Source organism: Oryctolagus cuniculus, chromosome 6 (genome assembly GCF_051225735.1).
Source record: "Oryctolagus cuniculus isolate XC-2025 breed Fujian yellow rabbit chromosome 6, ASM5122573v1, whole genome shotgun sequence".
Taxonomy (NCBI): domain Eukaryota; kingdom Metazoa; phylum Chordata; class Mammalia; order Lagomorpha; family Leporidae; genus Oryctolagus; species Oryctolagus cuniculus.
In genome coordinates this window covers 67587439-67611836 of record NC_142872.1, presented here as the reverse complement: position 1 = coordinate 67611836, position 24398 = coordinate 67587439, and the positions used below count along the sequence as shown (strand labels likewise).

Here is a 24398-nt window from a genome sequence, read left to right as displayed (position 1 = left end):
AAGGCTTTGCAGGAAAACTGTTCATGATGATATGGAAGACTTATATTTACTTGCCAAGGTAAAATGCTCTATTATGAAGTTAATTTTCTTGCTTTGAATTTAGATTCATATATTATGTCTATCCCCACTTGAATGTATTGTAGAATCTGCCTTCTGTAGACATTTTCTCTCTTCCTAGAATGGTATGTATGATTGTACTGACACAATAAATGTTTTAGTGAGTGAGTGGAGGAGCAACTGAATGAATATGTTTGCTTAAGTTCTGTTTTTTTTTTCCTCTATAGAAATACCTGTCAGCAGGTTTAAGCAGTGAAAATGATATTTCTGTCTCTCAAAATGTGCCAGAAGAGCAAGACAGAGTAATTTGTATGAACACACAAGAATTCCACAAAGCTAATAAATGTGGTAAGTGGATATTGATCACAATCTTTCTGTTTAAGAGCTATTATATGAAGTAAACGGTGAAGATACACATTAACTTTTTAAAAAAGATTCATTTATTTTATTTAAAAGGCAGACACACACACACACACACACACACACACACGTTCATCTGCTGGTTCACTGCCCAAATGGCTGCAATGGCCAGAGATGAACTGATCTGATCTGAAGTCAGGAACCAGGAGTTTTCTCTGGGCCTCCCATGTGGATGTAGGGGTCCAAGGACTTGGGTCATCCTCCTGTACTTTCCCAGGCCATAGTAGATAGCTGGATCGGGAGTGGAGCAGCTGACTTGAATTGGTACCATATGGGATGCCGGCACTGCAGGTGGTGGCTTTACCTGCTAGGCCATGGAGCCAACCCCAATATTACATTTATTTATGGTGTTTTATTTTGCCACATTTCTTCAGTATGACCACTTTATTCCTGCTGAAGCTGCTTAAACCCTTTGAAATTATTTCTTGCTGTTACTTTTATTAATTGAATTTTTAATGAATGAAGTTTTAAGTGTTTATGTATATTTATAATTCATGGTACTTTTTGTTCTCAGATAAGATTTTTAATGTTTTAAAGTGCTATAAAATTCTGATCTTTACCTAGAATAAAGCATTATTTACCATCATGTTAATTGTGTCTTAGCTTTAATTATTTCCTCTCGGTGTTACATAGATCTTGAACCAATCTGATGTGCTAATTAACGTACTCTGTGTGTTTATCTTTGATTTCAGGAAAATACTTTATCACTCCTCAGAATGATAAGTCAGAAAGACTTAGTCTTTTTTTTGTTTGTTTATTTATTTATTTATTTATTTTTGCTGTGGGTAGGGATGTTTGTGAGCATCATGTGAGATTTTTTTTTCACTTTTTTTTATTTAGTAAATATGAATTTCCAAAGTACGGTTTATGGATTACAATGGCTTCCCCCCCATAATTTCCCTCCCACTCGCACCCCTCTCATCTCCCGCTCCCTCTCCCATTCCATTCACATCAAGATTCATTTTCAATTCTCTTTATATACAGAAGATTGATTTAGTATATATTAAGTAAAGATTTCATCAGTTTGCACCCACACAGAAACACGAAGTGTAAAATACTGTTTCAGTACTAGTTATAGCATTACTTCATATTGGACAACACATTAAGGACAGATCCCACATGAGAAGTAAGTACACAGTGACTCCTGTTGTTGACTTAACAATTTGACACTCTTGTTTATGGCGTCAGTAATCTCCCTAGGCTCTAGTCGTGAGCTGCCAAGGCTAGGGAAGCCTTTGAGTTCACTGACTTCGATCTTATTCTGACAGGGTCATAGTCAAAGTGGAAGTTCTCTCCACCCTTCAGAGAAAGGTACCTCCCTCTTTGATGGCCCCGTTCAGAAAGACTTAGCCTTTTAAAACTGTGATTCTAAAACATTTGGCCTTAGGGTCCTTTTATACTATTAAAATTATTGAAGTTTGCAAATAACTTTTATTTAGGTGGGCTCTTGTGTTTATATATATTCTGTTAGAAATTAAAATGGACAAGAATTAAGTACAAATGTGTGCATTCATACATTCCAATAACCATTAGGGCATTTGCTATTAGATCTGATCATCCATTAAAACTAATGGTATTATGACACATCATATCTCCAAAAAACTCTACTGCACATTTACAAGGTAATGAGAGTGAAAATGACAAGTAGTACTTAATATTATTTGATCCTTTGGTTCTCTGAACTTATGAACTTTAGGAATTATGACATCACAATTTAGAATTACTATTTTAAACCCTTTATAGGGTTTGAGGATGCCAAATGACAAAAGGGCCATCAGAGATGAAGTGATCTTTTAAGTGTCATTTCTGTGTGTTTCTTTTTCTTGTTCTAAAAAGTTTTATATGGTACTCTTTTTTTTAAAGTAAAAAGGAAAATATTTCTGGTATATGTTTTCAATCTCCTGGATCCCAGACTTATCCTATATTTACATGAAAATACCTGATCACTTAAGGTTATCATTTCACATTTATGATGTTTTAGGAAGTGGGATACACAGCATACTCATAGAATGGCAGATGTCCTAAACAGCACTCTGGCCTCAGAATAAGCCCTAAAGCCATTCGGATCTGGCTGAAAAGCCCATAAAAGTATTTCAGGCATGGAAAGCCAAGACACTGTGGCAAAAAAATGACCTAAATGAAGGATCTCCGTAAGTGAGATCTCAGGGGAAAGAACGGGCCATCAAAGAAAGAAGTACCTTTCTCTGAAGGGAGGAGAGAACTTCCACTTTGACTATGGCCTTGCCTAAATAAGATCAGGGTTTGTGAACTCAAGAGGCTTCCACAGCCCTGGCAGCTCATGACAAGAGCCTCAGGTGATTACTGATGTCATAATTAAGAGTGTCAGTTGTTAAATCAACAACGGGAGTCACTGTGGACCTACTCCCCATGTAGTATCTCTGTCCTTAAAGTGTTGTACTATGCAAATTAATGGTAAAACTAGTACTCAAACAGTACTTTGTACTTTGTGTGTCTGTGTGGGTGCAAACTGTTGAAATCTTTACTTAGTATATACTAAGTTTATCTTCTGTATATAAAGAGAATTGAAAATGAATCTTTTTTTAACTTTTATTTAATAAATATAAATTTCCAAAGTACAACTTTTGGATTATAGTGGCTTTTTCCTCCCATAACTACCCTCCCACCTGCAATCATCCCATCTGCCAGTCCCTCTCCCATCCCAGAAAAATGAATCCTGATGAAGAATATTTATTAAATAAAAGTGGAAAATAATTTTATGATGTTTATTCAAGTCTTGAAAATGAGTTCTGAAGATATTTGTGCGTTGCAGGAAAACCATCTCTGTATAAACTCATTTAAGGATTTTAATACATCAATAAAATTACTATAAAATATTTTGTTAATCTAGTTAAAAATTTTTATATCAATATAAGGAGAACAGATTTCATGCCTTCCACAGATACAGTTCCAGAACACAACCACACTTTCCTCACTTCCCTATTCCTCCCAAATCCCCCATCTCTGTCCCCTCTCTTCATCAGTTTTTACAAAGACATAATTGTAATCCACTCTATATTCACAGGTTTAATTCACCACTAGTTACAATATTCAACAAATAGGGGCTGGTGTGGTGGCACACTAGGTTAAGCTTCTGCCTGTGGCACCGGCATCCCATATGGGCGCCAGGTTCTAGTCCTGGTTGCTCCTCTTCCAGTCCAGCTCTCTGTTATGGCCTGGGAAGGCAGTGGAGGATGGCCCAAGTGCTTGGGTGCCTGCGCCGCTTGGGAGACCAGGAGGAAGTACCTGGCTCCTGGCTTTGGATCGGCACAGCGCTGGCTGTAGCAACCATTTGGGGAGTGAACCAATGGAAGGAAGACTTTTCTCTCTGTCTCTCTTTCTCTGTGTCTGTAACTCTACCTGTTAAATAGATAGAAAAATCTTTAAAAAATATTCAGCAAATAAAAAGTAGGAAGACCACAATTACATAGGAGTATAAACAAGGGCTAAAATTGACAATCATATCCCAAAATGCCAATTTCATCCATATACTATTTTTGTGTTCTATATTAACACCAAATATCAGAAAAAATATGATATTTGTCTTTTTAAAAAAGATTTTATTTATTTGAGAATGGAGTTATAGACAGATAGAGTGAGAGACAGAGAGAAATGTTTTTCATTTGCTGGTTCACTTCCAAAATGGGTGCAATGCCCAGAGCTGAGCTGATCCAAAGCCAGGATAGAGGAGCCTCCTCTAGGTCTCCCATGTGGGTTAAGGGGTCCAAGAATGCGGGCCATCCTCTGCTGCCCTGCCAGGCCGCAGAAAGCTGCATCAGAAGAGAAGCCACTGGAATGTGAACTGATGGCCACATAGGATGCCAGCGACTCAGGCAGAGGCCTAGCTCGCTACACCACACTGTAGTCATCTTTTTGAAACTGGCTTATTTCTCTAAGCATAATGATTTCCAGTTGCATCCAGTTTGTTGCACAATTTCATTCTTTCTGAAAATTTTTAAAATTTAAAATATATTCATTAAAAGTAGTATATTTATTGAAAGATTTAAAGCCAGTATCTTTAGAATATACGTGTGATAACTATTTAAACTTAAAATGGTTAAATATTGATTTCGTTAGTAAAAACTTTATAACTTCACATCCCTGTAGAATCCCAATTATTATAAAGCAGTTATTGGAAAACGGGGTATACAGCCATCTCACTCCTTGGAATTTACCCAAAGGAATTTAAATTGACAAACAAAAAAGCGGTCTGCACCCTAATGTTTATTGCAGCTCAATTCACAATAGCTAAGACCTGGAACCAACCTAAATGCCCATCAACGGTAGACTGGATAAAGAAATTATGGGAAAACAGGGTATAAAATGGAGATAGATGAATGAATCAAAGTAAGTAATTCTAAAAATTGACATACAGAGAAAACAAAAGACAACAGTTAAACAAGCATGTCTGTGAATGGTTAATATTGGACATGTAATATGTAATCAACCATTTAGAGTAGTGTGTAGAGCAGAGGAAGACAGGGATTGCTTTTCTGATGGAAAAGAATTTAGTAAAAGTTAGTCATTAAGTATTATTTCAATCGAATAATCAAAACCTCATTTTTAAGTTTTTCAGGTGGCAATTCTACTAGTTTGACACCCAGTGTTAAGATTTTTCAGATGTAGAAATTTGAAAATTCATGATTAATATCCTTTGTATTATAGTCAATGACCAAAAATCAGTCAGTTGTTGAAGAATTTGGACTTATTACATGAATAGACAAACGATTAATAATGAAGCTGTATTTCTATAAAATAATTATTTTTAAAAAAGATTTATTTAAGAAAGACTATCCTCTCGGTGAAGCCAGGATGGTGGAATAGTGGGGGAGTGCACTGATAGTCCGGGAAAAGATAATTTAATAAAAGTGGAGTTACTGTAGTTTTAGGGAAAGGGTCGGGAAAAAAATTGCAGAGGAAACTCTTCCATATCTAGTGGATGTGACACGGAGGACCTATGGAGAGAGCAAGGGCACCCACGGCTTGGGAGCCCAGCCACGGAGTCTACACACCAGTGCTGGAAGGGGAGGTGAGGCAAAACCTCAGTAGCCTGAGACATTAGTGGGGAAACAGCAGAAAGAGCCTAGAGGGAATGAGGCTTGAAGCCCCTCTGGGGAAAGTTCACCAGGCTAACTAGAGGAGAGAAAAAAAAAATAAATAAAAGGGACCAGCATGGACACGAGCCTCTCTCTCCACTCACCTTACAAAGCAGAGCATGACAAAGAGCAGGTGCCATTTTGGACATATGTAACGTGGCACCCACCATCAGCCAAGCAGAAAAACCTGACTCTGGTGGGGAGAAATGACAGGAGGTTAGGACCCCAGTGAAGGTGTGGAGCTAGTGAACTGAGACTGGAAATCTGAGGGGGGGGAGAGAACTCACGGAGTACACAAACTCGGTAAACTTGGCAACCCGGTGGGAGACTGCAGAGAAATTTGAGAGCACACTGAGGACAGTGTAGACCCTTTGTGTGGTCCTTGGGGCAGAGCAGACAAATATTATACCCAAAGGAGCCAGATTTCATAAATTGACTACCCTCAATTCCGCTCAGCTGTGCAGAAATACTTCCCTTCTCAGTTAAAAAAAGAGAGAGTGAGAGAGAGAGAGAGAGAGAGAACAACTTGGGTGAGCCACCTTTGGCACAGCCTTAACCCTGAAGAACCAAACAGAGCTCTCTGGCCAACCCATCTCAAGCCTCTAAGTATCCATCAAAAGCAGACAGTCCACTTAATCTAGAGTCACAGTATAATGAGAAAAACCACTACAGCAAAGAAACCAAAGAATATCTCCACAATACCAAGCAACAAATGCAGAAACCAAGGAAACAAGAACAAGGAAGACACTATGACGCCCCCAGATGAAAAACACCCCAATTCAAGATTATGAAGATGATGAGATAGAAGAAATGCAAGAAATGGATCTCAAAAAATTGATAGGAACATTAAGAAGTTCTCAAATTCTTGAACTACAGAAATCCTTACTGGAAGGATAGAAAACTGTCACGTGAAAATGAAATATTAAGGAGGAATCAAAATGAAATGAAACAACTAGTAGAACATGAAACTGTGATAGTCAAGAGAAATCATAATGAAATGAAGAATTCAATAGATCAAATGACAAACAAATTAGAGAGCCTTAAAAACAGATGGTGACAAAGGAATTTAAATTGGCAAACAAAAAAGTGGTCTGCACCCTAATGTTTTTGCAGCACAATTCACAATAGCCAAGACCTGGAACCAACCTAAATGCCCACCAACGGTAGACTGGATAAAGAAATTATGGGATATGTACTCTTTAGAATACTATACCGCAGTAAGAAACAACGAAATCCAGTCATTTGCAACAAAATGGAGGAATCTGGAACACATCATGCTGAGTGAAATAAGCCACTCCCAAAGGGACAAAAACCATATGTTCTCCCTGATCGGTGACAACTGACTGAACACCAAAAAGGAAACCTGCTGAAGGGAAATGGACACTATGAGAAATGGTGACTTGATCAGCATAGCCCTGACTGTTAATGAACAATTTAATACATTATCCCTCTTAGTAGTTTTTTTGTCTGTTCTACTTAATATGACTGGTTTAATTCTGTAATTAACACACAGTTATTCTTAAGTGTTGAAAATTAACTGAAATGTGATCCCTGTTAAACATAAGAGTGGGAATGAGGGAAGAGATATATAATTTGGGACATGCTCAAGCCAACTTGACCCAAATGGTAGAGTTAGAAACATACCAGGGGGGGCGGAGCCAAGATGGCGGAATAGTGAGGGCGCGCACCGATAGTCCGGGAAAATTTAGTTTAATAAAAGGGGAGTTACGGTAGCCGCAGAAAATAGAACCAAACAAAAATTGCAGGGGAAACCCTTCTGAATGGAGCAGGCGTGAATCGGACGACCTACTGGGAGAACAAGGTCGCCCACCGCACGGAAGCAAAGTCGCGGGACCCAGCCGCAGAAGCCCCAGGGTCTGCGCGACAGTGCTCCAAGGAGAGTGCACGCCACACAGAAAACAGCGGGGAGACTTGAGACGCTCAGGGCTCCGAGTCCACACATCGGCGCTGGAAGGGGAGGTGAGCTCAATAACCCGAGACATTGGTGGGGAAACGGGGGTCAGAATCTAGAGGGGGGCCGGAAAGTGCAGCAAACTCACTACCGGAAAGAAGGAAAAAAAAAAGCTTCGGGGTTTCTCTTCCCCCTAACCTTGCAAAGGTTACAAGCCTGCAAGACTTGAAGAATTCCCAAGAGACAAAGAGCAGGCCTCCTCTTTGGATTTACATATCAGTGGGGGAGAGTTAAGGAACTGAGTCACTACAATTCAGTAGCCTAGGCAACCCAGTGGGAGTCCAGAGGAGCCAAAGACTGGAAGCTAAATACCATCAATTCTGCACAGCCCTGCCCTGCAGTGTTACTTACCCCCTGAATAAATAAAATAAATAAATAAATAAAAAGAGAGAGATTTACCACGCATAACCTGAGGGTGTCACCTTTGCACACCCTTAACCTGGAAGAACCAGGCAGAGCTCTCAGGCCCCACCCATCTCAAGCCTCCAAGGCTCCTCCAACAGCAGGCAGTCCACTTAACACGGACACAGTATAAAAAAAAAAAAAAAGAAAAAAAAAAGCGCACAGTGACGCAAGAAGAATTAACTATGCCGAGTAACAAACACAGAAATAGAGGGAGCAAGATCAACGATGACACTATGATGCCTCCAAATAAGCAAAACACCCCAAGCCAAGAGTATGAAGATGATGAGATAGAAGAAATGCAAGATACGGATTTCAAAAAATTTATGATAAGAACATTTAGAAGTTTTCAAAAGCAAATCCTTGAACTACAGAAATCCTTAATGGACAAGATTGAAAATCTTTCTCGTGAAAATGAAATTTTAAGGAAGAGTCAAAATGAAACTCAGAAACTAGTAGAACAGGAAAGTGTAATAGTCAAGAGAAATCAAAATGAAATGAAGAGCTCAATAGATCAAATGACAAACACATTAGAAAGCCTTAAAAACAGAATGGGTGAAGCAGAAGAGAGAATATCGGACTTAGAAGATAGAGCACAGGAAAACATACAGTCAAACCAAAGAAAAGAAGAGGAAATTAGAAACCTGAAAAATATTGTTGGGAATCTACAGGATACTATTAAAAAAACCAACATTCGAGTTCTAGGAGTTCCTGAAGGCATGGAGAGAGAGAAAGGATTGGAAGGCCTTTTTAGTGAGATACTAGCAGAGAACTTTCCAGGTTTGGAGAAGGACAGAGATATCCTAGTACAGGAAGCTCATAGAACCCACAGTAAACATGACCAAAAGAGATCCTCACCACGACACGTGGTAATTAAACTTACCACAGTGAAACATAAAGAAAAGATCCTAAAATGTGCAAGAGAGAAACGTCAGATTACTCTCAGAGGATCTCCAATCAGACTCACAGCTGACTTCTCATCAGAAACCCTACAAGCTAGGAGGGAATGGCGAGACATAGCACAGGTGCTAAGAGAGAAAAATTGCCAGCCCAGAATATTATATCCTGCCAAGCTCTCATTTGTGAATGAAGGTGAAATAAAGACCTTTCATAGCAAACAGAAATTGAAAGACTTTGTGGCCACTCGTCCGGCCCTGCAAAAGATACTTAAAGATGTGCTACACTCAGAAACACAGAAACACGGCCATCAATATGAAAGAAGGGAAAGGAAGAACACCTACCAGTAAAAGAGCATGGGAAGCTCAAAGCATATACTAGAAAATATTTCCGGGAAAATGGCAGGGCAAAGTCACTACGTATCAATTGTCACATTGAACATTAATGGTCTGAATTCTTCAGTTAAAAGACACCGTTTAGCTGACTGGCTCACAGAACACAACCCAACTATTTGTTGCCTACAAGAAACACATCTCTCTAACAAAGAGGCATGCAGACTGAAAGTGAAAGGTTGGAAAAAGATATTCCATGCCAACAGAAACCAAAAAAAAGCAGGTGTAGCCATATTAATATCAGACAAAATAAACTTTAATACAAAAACTGTTAAGAGAGACAAAGAGGGACACTATATAATGATTAAGGGTTCAATTCAACAAGAAGATGTAACTATTATAAATGTATATGCACCTAATTACAGGGCACCGGTCTATTTAAAAGATATGTTAAGGGACTTAAAGGGAGATTTAGATTCCAATACAATAGTACTGGGGGACTTCAATACTCCACTCTCAGAAATAGACAGATCATCCGGACAGAAGATCAACAAGGAAACAGCAGATTTAATTGACACTATTGCCCAAATGGATCTAACAGATATCTACAGAACTTTCAACCCTACATCTACAGACTTCACATTCTTCTCAGCAGCGCATGGAACCTTCTCTAGGATTGATCACATACTAGGACATAAAGCAAATCTCAGCAAATTTAAAAGAATTAGAATCATACCATGCAGCTTCTCAGACCACAGCGGGATGAAGCTGGAAATTAGCAACTCAGGAAACCCCAGAAAGTATGCAAACACATGGAGACTGAACAACATGCTCCTGAATGAACACTGGGTCATTCAAGAAATCAAAAGAGAAATCAAAAACTTTCTGGAAGTAAATGAAGACAACAACACAACATATCAAAACTTATGGGATACAGCAAAAGCAGTATTGAGAGGCAAATTTATAGCAATAGGTGCCTATATCAAGAAATTGGAAAGGTACCAAATAAATGAACTTTCAGCGCACCTCAAGGACCTAGAAAAACTGCAGCAAACCAAACCCAAATCTAGTAGGAGAAGAGAAATAATTAAAACCAGAGAAGAAATTAACAGGATTGAATCCAAAAAAACATTACAAAAAATCAGCCAAGCGAGAAGCTGGTTTTTTGAAAAAATAAACAAAATTGACACCCCATTGGCCCAACTAACTAAAAAAAGAAGAGAAAAGACCCAAATCAATAAAATCAGAGATGAAAAAGGAAACGTAACAACAGACACCACAGAAATAAAAAGAATCATCAGAAATTACTACAAGGACCTGTATGCCAGCAAACAGGAAAACCTATCAGAAATGGATAGATTCCTGGACACATGCAATCTACCAAAATTGAACCATGAAGACATCGAAAACCTAAATAGACCCATAACTGAAACAGAAATTGAAACAGTAATAAAGGCCCTCCCAACAAAGAAAAGCCCAGGACCAGATGGATTCACTGCTGAATTCTACCAGACATTTAAAGAAGAAATAATCCCATTTCTTCTCAAACTATTCAGAACAATTGAAGAAGAGGGAATCCTCCCAAATTCTTTCTATGAAGCCAGCATCACCTTAATCCCTAAGCCAGAGAAAGATGCAGCACTGAAAGAAAATTACAGACCAATATCCCTGATGAACATAGATGCAAAAATCCTCAATAAAATTCTGGCCAACAGAATACAACAACACATCAGGAAAATCATCCACCCAGACCAAGTGGGATTCATCCCTGGTATGCAGGGATGGTTCAACATTCGCAAATCAATCAATGTGATTCACCACATTAACAGACTGCAGAAGAAAAACCATATGATTATCTCAATTGATGCAGAGAAAGCATTTGATAAAATTCAACACCCTTTCATGATGAAAACTCTAAGCAAATTGGGTATAGAAGGAACATTCCTCAATATAATCAAAGCAATTTATAAAAAACCCACAGCCAGCATCCTATTGAATGGGGAAAAGTTGGAAGCATTTCCACTGAAATCTGGCACCAGGCAGGGATGCCCACTCTCACCACTGCTATTTAACATAGTTCTGGAAGTTTTAGCCAGAGCCATCAGACAAGAAAAAGAAATCAAAGGAATACAAATCAAGAAGGAAGAAGTCAAACTATCCCTCTTTGCAGACGATATGATTCTGTACTTAGAGGATCCAAAGAACTCTACTAAGAGACTATTGGAACTCATAGAGGAGTTTGGCAAAGTGGCAGGATATAAAATCAATGCACAAAAATCAACAGCCTTTGTATACACAAGTAATGCCATGACTGAGAAAGAACTGCTAAGATCAATCCCATTCACAATAGCTACAAAAACAATCAAATACCTTGGAATAAACTTAACCAAGGACGTTAAAGATCTCTACGATGAAAATTACAAAACCTTAAAGAAAGAAATAGAAGAGGATACCAAAAAATGGAAAAATCTTCCATGCTCATGGATTGGAAGAATCAACATCATCAAAATGTCCATTCTCCCAAAAGCAATTTATAGATTCAATGCAATCCCAATCAAGATACCAAAGACATTCTTCGCAGATCTAGAAAAAATGATGCTGAAATTCATATGGAGGCACAAGAGACCTCGAATAGCTAAAGCAATCTTGTACAACAAAAACAAAGCTGGAGGCATCACAATACCAGACTTCAGGACATACTACAGGGCAGTTGTAATCAAAACAGCATGGTACTGGTACAGAAACAGATGGATAGACCAATGGAACAGAATTGAAACACCAGAAATCAACCCAAACATCTACAGCCAACTTATATTTGATCAAGGATCTAAAACTAATCCCTGGAGCAAGGACAGTCTATTCAATAAATGGTGCTGGAAAAACTGGATTTCCACGTGCAGAAGCATGAAGCAAGACCCCTACCTTACACCTTACACAAAAATCCACTCAACGTGGATTAAAGACCTAAATCTACGTCCTGACACCATTAAGTTATTAGAGAACATTGGAGAAACCCTTCAAGATATTGGCACAGGCAAAGAATTTCTGGAAAAGACCCGGGAGGCACAGATAGTCAAAGCCAAAATCAACTATTGGGATTGCATCAAATTGAGAAGTTTCTTTACTGCAAAAGAAACAGTCAGGAGAGTGAAGAGACAACCGACAGAATGGGAAAAAATATTTGCAAACTATGCAACAGATAAAGGGTTAATAACCAGAATCTACAAAGAGATCAAGAAACTCCACAAAAACAAAACCAACAACCCACTTAAGAGATGGGCCAAGGACTTCAATAGACATTTTTCAAAAGAGGAAATCCAAATGGCCAACAGGCACATGAAAAAATGTTCAAGGTCACTAGCAATCAGGGAAATGCAAATCAAAAGCACAATGAGGTTTCACCTCACCCCGGTTAGAATGGCTCACATACAGAAATCTACCAACAACAGATGCTGGCGAGGATGTGGGGAAAAAGGGACACTAACCCACTGTTGGTGGGAATGCAAACTGGTTAAGCCACTATGGAAATCAGTCTGGAGATTCCTCAGAAACCTGAATATAACCCTACCGTTCGACCCAGCCATCCCACTCCTTGGAATTTACCCAAAGGAGTTTAAATTGATAAAGAAAAAAGCGGTCTGCACCCTAATGTTTATTGCAGCACAATTCACAATAGCCAAGACCTGGAACCAACCTAAATGCCCATCAATGGTAGACTGGATAAAGAAATTATGGGATATGTATTCTTTAGAATACTATACAGCAGTAAGAAACAACGAAATCCAGTCATTTGCAACAAAATGGAGGAATCTGGAACACATCATGCTGAGTGAAGTAAGCCAGTCCCAAAGGGACAAAAACCATATGTTCTCCCTGATCGGTGACAACTGACTGAACACCAAAAAGGAAACCTCCTGAAGTGAAATGGACACTATGAGAAATGGTGACTTGATCAGCATAGCCCTGACTGCTAATGGACAACTTAATACATTATCCCTCATAGTTTTTTTTTTTTTTGTCTGTTCTACTTAATATGACTCGTTTAATTCTGTAATTATCACACAGTTATTCTTAAGTGTTGAAAATTAACTGAAATGTGATCCCTGTTAAACATAAAAGTGGGAATAAGAGAGGGAAGAGATGTATAATTTGGGGCATGCTCGGGCTGACTTGCCCCAATTGGTAGAGTTGGAAACATACTAGGGGATTCCAATTCAATCCCATCAAGGTGGCATGTGCCAATGCCATCTCACTATTCCAAGTGATCAATTTCAGTTCACAATTGATCATAATGAAAGGACTAAGAGTCAAAGGGAGCACATAAGCAAGTCTAGTATCTGCTAACACTAACCGATAGAATAAATAAAGGGGAGAGTGATCCAACATGGGAAGTGAGATACTCAGCAGACTCATAGAATGGCAGATGTCCTAAATAGCACTCTGGCCTCAGAATCAGCCCTAAAGGCACTCGGATCTGGCTGAAAAGCCCATGAGAGTATTTCAGGCATGGAAAGCCAAGACACTCTGGCAAAAAGATCTCTGTGAGTGAGATCCCAGTGGAAAGAACAGGTCTTCAAAGAGGGAGGTGCCTTTCTCTGAAGGGAGGAGAGAACCTCCACTTTGACTATGACCTTGTCTAAACAAGATAAGAGTCGGAGAACTCAAGGGGCTTCCATAGCCTTGGAAACTCATGACTGGTGCATAGGGAGATTACTGATGCCATAAACAGGAGTGTCAATTTGTAAAGTCAACAACAGGAGTCACTGTGCACTTACTCCTCATGTAGGATCTCTGTCCTTAATGTGCTGTACACTGAGGCTTAATGCTATAACGAGTACTCAAACAGTATATTTCACTTTGTGTTTCTATGGGGGTGCAAACGGTTGAAATCTTTACTTAATGTACACTAAACTGATCTTCTGTTAAAAAAAAAAAAAAAAGAAAAGAAACTATCAATTCCCAACTTGACTCTCACTGGGATTAAACATGACAATAGGTCTGATCTGATTTCATCATCATTTAAAAAAAAATCATCTATTATTTTTCACTTTATGTTCCTGTGTGGGAACAAACTGTTGAAATCCTTACTTAAGGTATACTAAGCTGATCTTCTGTATACTAAGATAATCGAAAATGAATCTTGATGTGAATGGAAGGGGAGAGGGAGTGGGAAAGGGGAGGGTGGTGGGTGGGAGGGACGGTATGGGGGGGAAAGCCATTGTAACCCATGAGACGTACTTTGGAAATTTATATTCATTAAATAAAAGATTAAAAAAAAAAAAAAAAAAAGAAACATACCAGGGGATTCCAGTTCAATCCCATCAAGGTGGCATGTACCAATGCCATCTCACTAGTCCAAGTGATCAATTTTAGTTCACAATTGATCGTAATGAAAGGACTAAGAGTCAAAGGGAGCACATAAACAAGTCTAGTACCTGCTAATACTAACTGATAGAATAAATAAAGGGGAGAGTGATCCAACATGGGAAGCGAGATACTCAGCAGACTCATAGAATGGCAGATGTCCTAAACAGCACTCTGGCCTCAGAATCAGCCCTAAAGCCATTCCGATCTGGCTGAACAGCCCATGAGAGTATTTCAGGCATGGAAAGCTAAGACACTCTGGCAAAAAAAAAAAAAGACCTAAATGAAAGATCTCTGTGAGTGACATCCCAGTGGAAAGAACAGGTCTTCAAAGAAGGAGGTACCTTTCTCTGAAGGGAGGAGGAACTTCCACTTTGACTATGACCTTGTCTAATCAAGATAAGAGTTGGAGAACTCAACAGGCTTCCATTGCCTTGGAAACTCAACTGGAGGATAGGGAGATTTGTAAAGTCAACAACAGGAGTCACTGTGCACTTATTCCTCAAGTAGGATCTCTGTCCTTAATGTGCTGTACATTGAGATTTAATGCTATAACTAGTACTCAAACAGTATATTTCACTTTGTGTTTCTATGGGGGTGCAAACTGTTGAAATCTTTACTTAATGTATACAAAACTGATCTTCTGTAAAAAAAAAAAAAAGAAAACAGAAAAAAGAAATTATCAATTCCCAACTAGACTGTCACTGGGATTAAACATGACAATAGGTCTGATCTGATTTCATCATCATTTAAAAAATCATCTATTATTTTTCACTTTATGTTTCTGTGTGGGAGCAAACTGTTGAAAATCTTACTTAATGTATACTAAGCTGATCTTCTGTAGATAAAGAGAATCAAAAATGAATCTTGATGTGAATGGAAGGGGAGAGGGAGTGGGAGAGGGGAGCGTTGCGGGTGGGAGGGACGGTATGTGGGGTAAGCCATTGTAATCCATAAGCTGTACTTTGGAAATTTATATTCATTAAATAAAAGCTAAAAAAAACCAGAATGGGTGAAGCAGAAGAGTGAATATCAGACTTAGAAGACAGAACAGGAAAATATACAGTCAAAGCAACAGAACAGGAAAGTATACAGTCAAACCAAAGATAAGAAGAGGAAATTAGAAATCTAAAAAATAGTCTGGAATCTACAGGATATTATTAAAAAACCCAACATTCGGGTTCTAGGAGTTCCTGAAGGCATGAAGAGAGAGAAAGAATTACAAGGCCTTTTTAGTGAGATATTAGCAGAAAATTTCCCAGGTTTGGAGAAGGACAGAGACATCCTAGTATAGGAAGCTCATAGAACCCCTAATAAACATGACCAAAGGAGATCCTCACCACGACATGTTGTAACTAAACTCACCACAGTGAAACATAAAGAAAAGATCCTAAAATGTGCAAGAGAGAAATGTCAGATTACTCTCAGAGGATCTCCAATTAGACTCATAGCAGACTTCTCATCAGAAGCCCTACAAGCTAGAAGAGAATGGCGAGATATAGCCCAGGTACTAAGAGAGAAAAACTGCCAACCTAGAATATTATATCCTGCTAAGCTCTCATTTGTGAATGAAGGTGAAATAAAGACCTTTCATAGCAAACAGAAATTGGAAGAATTTGTGGCCACTCATCCAGCCCTGCAAAAGATGCTTAAAGATGTGTTACACACAGAAACACAGACATCAATATGAGAGATGATAAAGGAAGAAAGCCTCACAGTAAAAGATCACAGGAAGTTCAAAGCATATACTAGAAAATATCTTTGGGAAAGTGGCAGGGCAAAGTTGCTACTTATCAATAGTCACCTTGAATGTTAATGGCCTGAACTGTCCAGTTAAAAGACACCGAATGGCTGATTGGGTTAAGGAACAAAACCCATCCATTTGCTGCTTAAAAGAAACACATCTTTCCAACAAAGATCCATACAGACTGAAACTGAAAGGCTAGAAAAAGATATTACATGGAAACAGAAACAAAAAAAAGCAGGTGTAGCCATCTTAATATCACACAAAATAACGTTCTACACAAAAACTGTTAAGAGACAAAGTGGGGCACCAGATTATTTAAAAGATTTGTTAAGGGACTTAAAGGGAGACTTAAACCCCAATACAATAGTACCTGGGGACTTGAATATTCCACTCTCAGAAATAGATCAACTGGACAGAAGATCAACAAGGAAATAGCAAATTTAGTTGACGCTATTGGCCAAATGGATCGAACAGATATCTACAGTACTTTCAATCCTACATTTAAAGAATTTACATTCTTCCCAGCAGTGCATTGAACCTTCTCTAGGATTGACAACATACTGGGCCATAAAGCAAGTCTCAGCAAATTCAAAAAAATTAGAATCATACCACGCAGTTTCTCAGACCACAGTGGAATGAAGTTGGAAATTAGCAATTCAGGAATCCCTAGAGCATATGCAAACACATGGAGATTGAGCAACATGCTCCTGAATGAACAATGGGTCATAGAAGAAATCAAATGAGAAATCAAAAATTTTCTGGAAGTAAATGAGGATAACAGCACAACATACCAAAACTTATGGGATGCAGCAGAAGCAGTGTTAAGAGGAAAGTTTATATCAATAGGTGCCTACATCAAGAAATTGGAAAGGCACCAAATAGATGAGCTTTCAATATATCTCAAGGATCTAGAAAATCTGCAGCAAACCAGACCCCAAATCTAGTCGGAGAAGAGAAATAATTAAAAACAGAGAAGAAATCAATAGGATTAAATAAAAAAATTTACAAAAGATCAGCCAAACGAAGAGCTGGTTTTTTGAAAAAATAAAAAAAATTGACACCCCATTGACCCAACTAACTAAAAAAAGAACAGACCCAAATCAATAAAATCAGAGATGAAAAAGGAAACGTAACAACAGACACCACAGAAATCAAAAGAATCATCAGAAATTACTACAAGGACTTGTATGCCAGCAAACAGGGAAGTCTATCAGAAATGGGTAGGATTATATTCAGTTGTCTGAGGAATTTCCAGACCAGCTTTCATAGTAGCTTTACCAGTTTGCTTTCCCACCAACAGTGGGTTAGTGTCTCTTTAACCCACATCCCCACCAGCATCTGTTGTTGGTAGATTTCTGAATGTGAGCCATTCTAACCAGGGTGAGGTGAAAGCTCATTGTGGTTTGATTTGCATTTCCCTGATGGCTAGTGATCCTGAATATTTTTTCATGTGCCTGTTAGCCATTTGGATTTCCTCTTTTGAAAACTGTCTCTTGAGGTCCTTGGCCCATCTCTTAAGTGGGTTGTTTATTTTGATGTTGTGGAGTTTCTTGATATCTTTTTAGACTCTGGTTATCAACCCTTTATCTGTTGCATAGTTTGCAAATAGTTTTTCCCATTCTGTCGATTGCCTCCTCACTTTCCTGACTGTTTCTCTTGCAGTACAGAAGCTTCTCAATTTGATGCAATCCCACTCCTTGGAATTTACCCAAAGGAAATTAGATTGGCAAACAAAAAAGCTGTCTGCACATTAATGTTTTTTGCACTTCAATTCACAATAGCTAAGACCTGGAATCAACCCAAATGCCCATCAACAGTAGACTGGATAAAGAAATTATGGGACATGTACTCTATAGAATACTATACAGCAGTCAAAAACAATGAAATCCGGTCATTTGCAACAAAATGGAGGAATCTGGAAAACATCGTGCTAAGTGAAATAAGCCAGTCCCAAAGGGACAAATATCATATGTTCTCCCTGATTGGTGACAACTAACTGAGCACCAAAAAGGAAACCTATTAAAGTGAAATGGACACTATGAGAAATCATGACTTGATCAGCCTTTGACCTGACTGTTGATGAACAACTTAATACTTTATCCCTCTTAGTAGTTTTTGTTATCTTTATACTATTGGTTGAACTCTGTAATTAACACACAATTATTCTTAGGTGTTTAAATTTAACTGGAAAGTGATCCCTGTGAAACATAAGAGTGGGAATAAGAGATGGAGGAGATGTTTATTTTGGGACATGCTCAATCGGACTTGCCCCAAATGGTAGAGTTAGAAACGCCAGGGGATTCCAATTCAATCCCATCAAGGTGGCATGTACCAATGCCATTTCACTAGTCCAAGTGATCACTTTCTGTTCACAATTGATCATAATGATAAGACTAAGAGTCAAAGTGATCAAATAAAAAGACTAGTGTCTGCAAATACTGATAGAATCAAAAAGGGAGAGAATGATCTAGATGGGAAGTGGAATACACAGCCGACTGATAGAATGGCAGATGTCCTAAACAGCACTCTGGCCTCAGAATCAACCCTTTAGGGCTCTGGCTGGAGAGTCCATGAGAGTATTTCAGGCATGGAAAGCCAAGACACTGTGGCAAAAAAAAATGACCTAAATGAAAGATCTTTGCAAGTGAGATCCCAGTGGAAAGAACAGGTCTTCAAAGAAGGAGGTACCTTTCTCTGAAAGCAGGAGAGAACTCCCACTTTGACCATGACCTTGTCTAAATATGATCAGAGTCGGCAAACTTAAAAGGCCTTCATAGTTGGCAACTCATGACAAGAGCCTAGGGTGATTACTGATGCCATGAACAAGAGTGTCAATTTGTAAAGTCCACAACAGGAGTCACTGTGCACTTACTCCTCATGTGGTATCTCTGTCCTTAATGTGTTGTTCAATGTGAATTAATGCTATAACTAGTACTCAAATAGTATTTTTCACTTTGTGTTTCTATGGGGGTGCAAACTGTTGAAATCTTTACTTAATGTATGCTAAATTGATCTTTTGTAAATAGAATTGAAAATGAATCTTGATGCGAATGGAATAGGAGAGGGAGCGGAAGAGGGGAGGTTTGCAGGTGGGAGGGAAGTTATGGGAGGAAAAGCCATTGTAATCCATAAGCTATACTTTGGAAACTTATATTCATTAAGTAAAAGTTAAAAAAGATTTAATTATTTATATAAAAGGCAGAATTTCAGAGAGAGAAGGAGAGAGAAGGAAAGACAGAGATCTTCTATCCACTGGTTTACTCCCCAAAATGGCCACTAGGGCTGAATTAGACTGTTTTAAAGTAAGGTGCCAGGAGCTTCTTCTTAGTCTCCCACGTGGGTGGTGGGTGGCGGGGGTTTCAAGCGACTGGGCCATCCTCTGCTGCTTTCCCAGGCCCATTAGCAGGGAGCTGGATTGGAAGGGAGCAGCTGGGACTCCAACTGGTGCCCATATGGGATGCTGGCCACTTGGGTATGTTCTACTGTATAGAACATATATAAATAAATCATATATTGTTTTACCCCTGTAGTTTCCTTTTCTTTCTTACTTATAGAATTGACATTGTATTTCACAGAGTTTATCAGTTTTCTCCAGAGTGTTGGCAATAAGTCACAAACTCAGAATTACTGATCTATCCAAGTGATGTGTTTGCTCTTATTTATTCATGACCTTGGTAGATCCAGTTAAGCTGTACTTGTCAAACAGAACACCTAAATGAGTTCCCTTAACACAGCAGTATATTAAACAGAAAAACTATGAAATGAACACAAACTAAACAGTTCATGTAGGGTCTTTATCAATGTGTACCTTTTATAAAGTAATTAACAGAGTGTAGTTTACTAGGGATCCAGTTGTGTACATTTATTCTTTTCACAAAAAATATTTAATAAATAATAATTACTAATAAATTTAATAAAAAATTATTGTAGGTGTAGGCATTGTGTTTTAGAAGGTAATTTGACTCTCTCTTGTGTGCCTATATCCCTAGAGGAGTGCTGGGTTTGAGTCCCTACTCTTTCTTATACAGCTTCCTGCTAATATGCTCCCTGGGAGGCAGCAGGTGATAGCTCACATAATCGGATCCCAGCCATGCAAATGAGAGATCCAGATGAAATTTAGCCCCTTTCCTCAACGTGGCCTTGCCCTGGCTGTTGTGGGCATTTTGGGAGTGAACTAGAAGTAGAAAATTTCTCTCTATGACTATCTTTCCTCTACTTTGTTTTTATAATAAAATCAATGAAACTTTAAAATTCATTCCATGCCAAATGCTTTCACCTTGTTTCCTAAGTATTTCTGGGAAAATTCCCTAGTTGAGGTCTGCTTCATACATATTTTGTATGCTTGCCTTTTTTTAACTTTTATTTAATAAACATAAATTTCCAAAGTACAGTTTATGGATTACAATGGCTTTTCCCCCCATAACTTCCCTCCCACCTGCAACCCTCCCCTCTTCCACTCCCTCTCCTATTCCATTCGCATCAAAATTCATTTTCAATTCTCTTTATATACAGAAGATCAATTTAGTATATATTAAGTAAAGATTTCAACAGTTTGCACCCACAAAGCAACACAAAGTGTAAAGTACTATTTGAGTACTAGTTATAGCATTTAATCATAATGTACAGCACATTAAGGACAGAGATCCTACATGAGGAGTAAGTACACAGTGACTCCTGTTGTTGACTTAACAAATTGACACTCTTGTTTATGGCATCAGTAATCACCCTAGGCTCTTGTCATGCGTTACCAAGGCTATGGAAGCCTTTTGAGTTCACTGACTCCGATCTTATTTAGACAAGGTCATGGTCAAAGTGGAAGTTCTCTCCTCCCTTCAGAGAAAGGTATCTCCTTCTTTGATGACCTGTTCTTTCCACTGGGATCTCACTTGCAGAGATGTTTCATTTAGTTTTTTTTCCCCCCAGAGTGTCTTGGCTTTCCATGCCTAAAATATTCTCATGCTTGCCTTTTTCATTTTTGTCCCTGCATTTACCCAAATGCTCATCAAGTTCATCCTTCCCACAGCATTTAGAGTGATCTTTCTCCAATGACAATATTACCATGAGCCACTCTTCAACACATTAGTGTTCAAGCATCCCTAATGTAAGGATTTCAAAATTTATCTTCTTCCTAACTCTACATTTCATTCCTTTTCTATGCCTTTGCTTCGACATTACTGAATTGCTTAGTGCTGTTCCCCTCACTACTTGCTATTTTCTAAGAATTTGTATCCTTTATTTGCTGCTTCTCTCCCTCTCTTGCTACTGCCTTGCACATTGTCACCTTTTCCTACCCTCTACACATTTCAGTCAGCCCAACTTCAGGCTTTATATCTCAGCTATGCACTATATCTAGAAAATCCATCATTGCCACATTTATGTACCTTATTTAATTCCCAATGTTTAGCGTGTAACAGGAACTTAATAAGTAATTATTGAGTAAAATAAGGAAGATTTCATATTAATATGATTTAAAATATTGTCTCCTTTAGTCTGATATCCAGTGGAGTAGATATATAATGAAACAATTTATAGTTTAGATGGTAAAAAACTCAGTATTAAAATCAATACAGTAGGTAGACCCAAGGAAAGAAATGATTGTTTCCTTGGGGAAAATGCACATAATCAAGGGAGACTTCATATAGCAAGGTGAGTCTTAACAGAAAAAAGGAAATTTCTTAGAGCTGTCGATGAAAACATGTCCAGTAGAAGCTAACAGTTTATACACTGATAAAGGTGTAATAAGTTAAGAATGATTGTGGAAATCAACAATGAACTACCTGGTTATCATGTTATTAAAAATATATTCTTATGAGGTTGCAAACAGTGTTCAGTGGGACTTTGATTTTTCTCCTGCACATTTTGAATATTTTAATTTGGTTTCTGACAGTTTTATTCATTCATGTTGAGTGGATGAAACTGTGTCTGGATATGTTTGACATTTGTATGCTTTGAACCTGGTGATATTTACTACTCCTTAAGTAGTTGTTTCCCATTTTGAACAATTAGAGTATGTCTTAAAGAAGTAGTCAACTAAATACAAGATTAAGCTAATCTTTCAGTTGATAAAATAAAAATGTTATTTCTATTTTTATAAATATTGTTTTTTTAACTTTTATTTAATGAATATAAATTTCCAAAGTACGATTTATGGATGACAATGGCTTCCCCCCCATACCGTCCCTCCCACCCACAACCCTCCCCTTTCCCACTCCCTCTCCCCTTTCATTCACATTCATTCATTTTCGATTATCTTAATATACAGAAGATCAGCTTAGTATACATTAAGTAAGGATTTCAACAGTTTGCTCCCACACAGAAACATAAAGTGAAAAATAATAGATGATTTTTTTTAAATGATGATGAAATCAGATCAGACCTATTGTCATGTTTAATCCCAGTGAGAGTCAAGTTGGGAGTTGATAATTTCTTTTTTTTTTTTAACAGAGGATCAGTTTAGTATGCATTAAGTAAAGATTTCAACAGTATCTTTTATTTAACTATACTATGTAGTATATTTAACTAAATATATAGATCTGTTATGGGGACTAGATTAGCCAAAGCAAATGGCAAAAATCAGCCAAAATAGAACTATCTGGATTAAACACTGGACATGTGCCTTACTATAGTGGCCCAGAAATTTTTCAAATTTGGAGCTTTCCCACACCAAAGAATGAAGTATGTGATTCAAATAATGAGACACTGTTTCTGCTCTTCCAGGGAGTTATAAGGAAAGAAAACCAATACAGGACATGCCAAAGAAGCCATTGTATGGTGATTTCAGTACTAATAGTTATCAAAGCATGACACCTGAATTAGAACGTGTCAGTTCTTCATCACATTACAGCAAAGAAAGAATATCCAAGGAAGATTACAGAAGTGAAAATAACCAGCCACAGGTGTGTCAAAATTTAAATTGACATTTCTGGTTTAATATTGGTTTGTTTGCTTTGATAACATAGCATGCATCAAGTGAAATATGTTTCAGAATAGCCAATTATAACCAACAGGTCATAATTTAATATTTAATTGAAAACATTTTAAATTGTTACAACGCTGAAACTATCCATAGAGTTTCTAGTAAGTTTTAAGAACCAGAGATGAACATGTTTTTTGATAGGATAAACCTACTTTGATAAGTGATACACTTGATTGTAAGCATAAAGATGCATTTGTAGTGTTCATCTCTGTTGTAGTCCAGGCATTTCATGAATGAAAAAATGAACCTAGTTTTATAAATGTCTTTCTATCCCCTGTGTGCTCTTGGTCTCCATTATGCTCCAACCAGTCATGCTCTAAGCTTCATTTAAGAGAGAATAGAATATCAAATTCATAGTAAATTAGTCAGTAAACATGTTTTTAAATAATGATAGGTTTATTTATTAGAAATGCAGAGTTTGGAGAGAGAGAGAGAGAAAGAGAGAGAGAGAGAGTGAGTCTCAATTTGCTGGTTCACTTTCCAAATGGTTGCAATGGCCAGGGGTGGGCCAGATCAAATCCAGGAGTCAGGAGCTTCATCTGAATCTCCAAAGTGGGCGTAGGGACACAAGTACTTGGGCCAACTTCCACTGCTTTCCCAGGCACATTAGCAGAGAGCTATATTGGAAGTAGAGCAGCTAAGACTAGAAATGGAACCCACATGGTGTGCCAGAGTTGCAGGTAGCAGTGTAATCCACTATACCACAATGTTAGCCACACTAAACATGTTTTTAATGCAAGTGAGAGTTGTTATGATACAGAGAATTAAAAAATAAGGGACCCAGAAATAGTTTCAGTTGAAATGACAGAAGACCAGTAGTTGATATGTCAGTGACAAAATATAAAAACCAAAATGCCAGTAATTAGAATTTAGACATCAAACATATGCCTCTCTAGTGGTCTAGAAGTCTCTTTGGTTTGGGCACTTACTCAACCAAAGCAATGAAGAACAACATTCGAATAAAAAGGCACAAATTTCTGTTGTTCCAAACACTTAAAAGGAAATAAAAACAATACAGATTACATTCAAAAGCAATGATATGTTAATGACAGTGTCCAATAGTTATAAAAACAGGGAAACCTTGGGGAAAAATGTTAACTTTATACCTATTTTGAAC

General features: G+C 38.0%; 1 long non-coding RNA gene across 1 annotated transcript; it reads left to right on the top strand.

The window, feature by feature from the left end:
• Window positions 1-23195, top strand: LOC149126177 (uncharacterized). Its single transcript, XR_016234912.1, has 3 exons — window positions 1-58; window positions 285-405; window positions 23023-23195. It is a non-coding gene; the product is annotated as an uncharacterized LOC149126177 (long non-coding RNA).
• Window positions 23196-24398: the final 1203 nt, after the last annotated feature.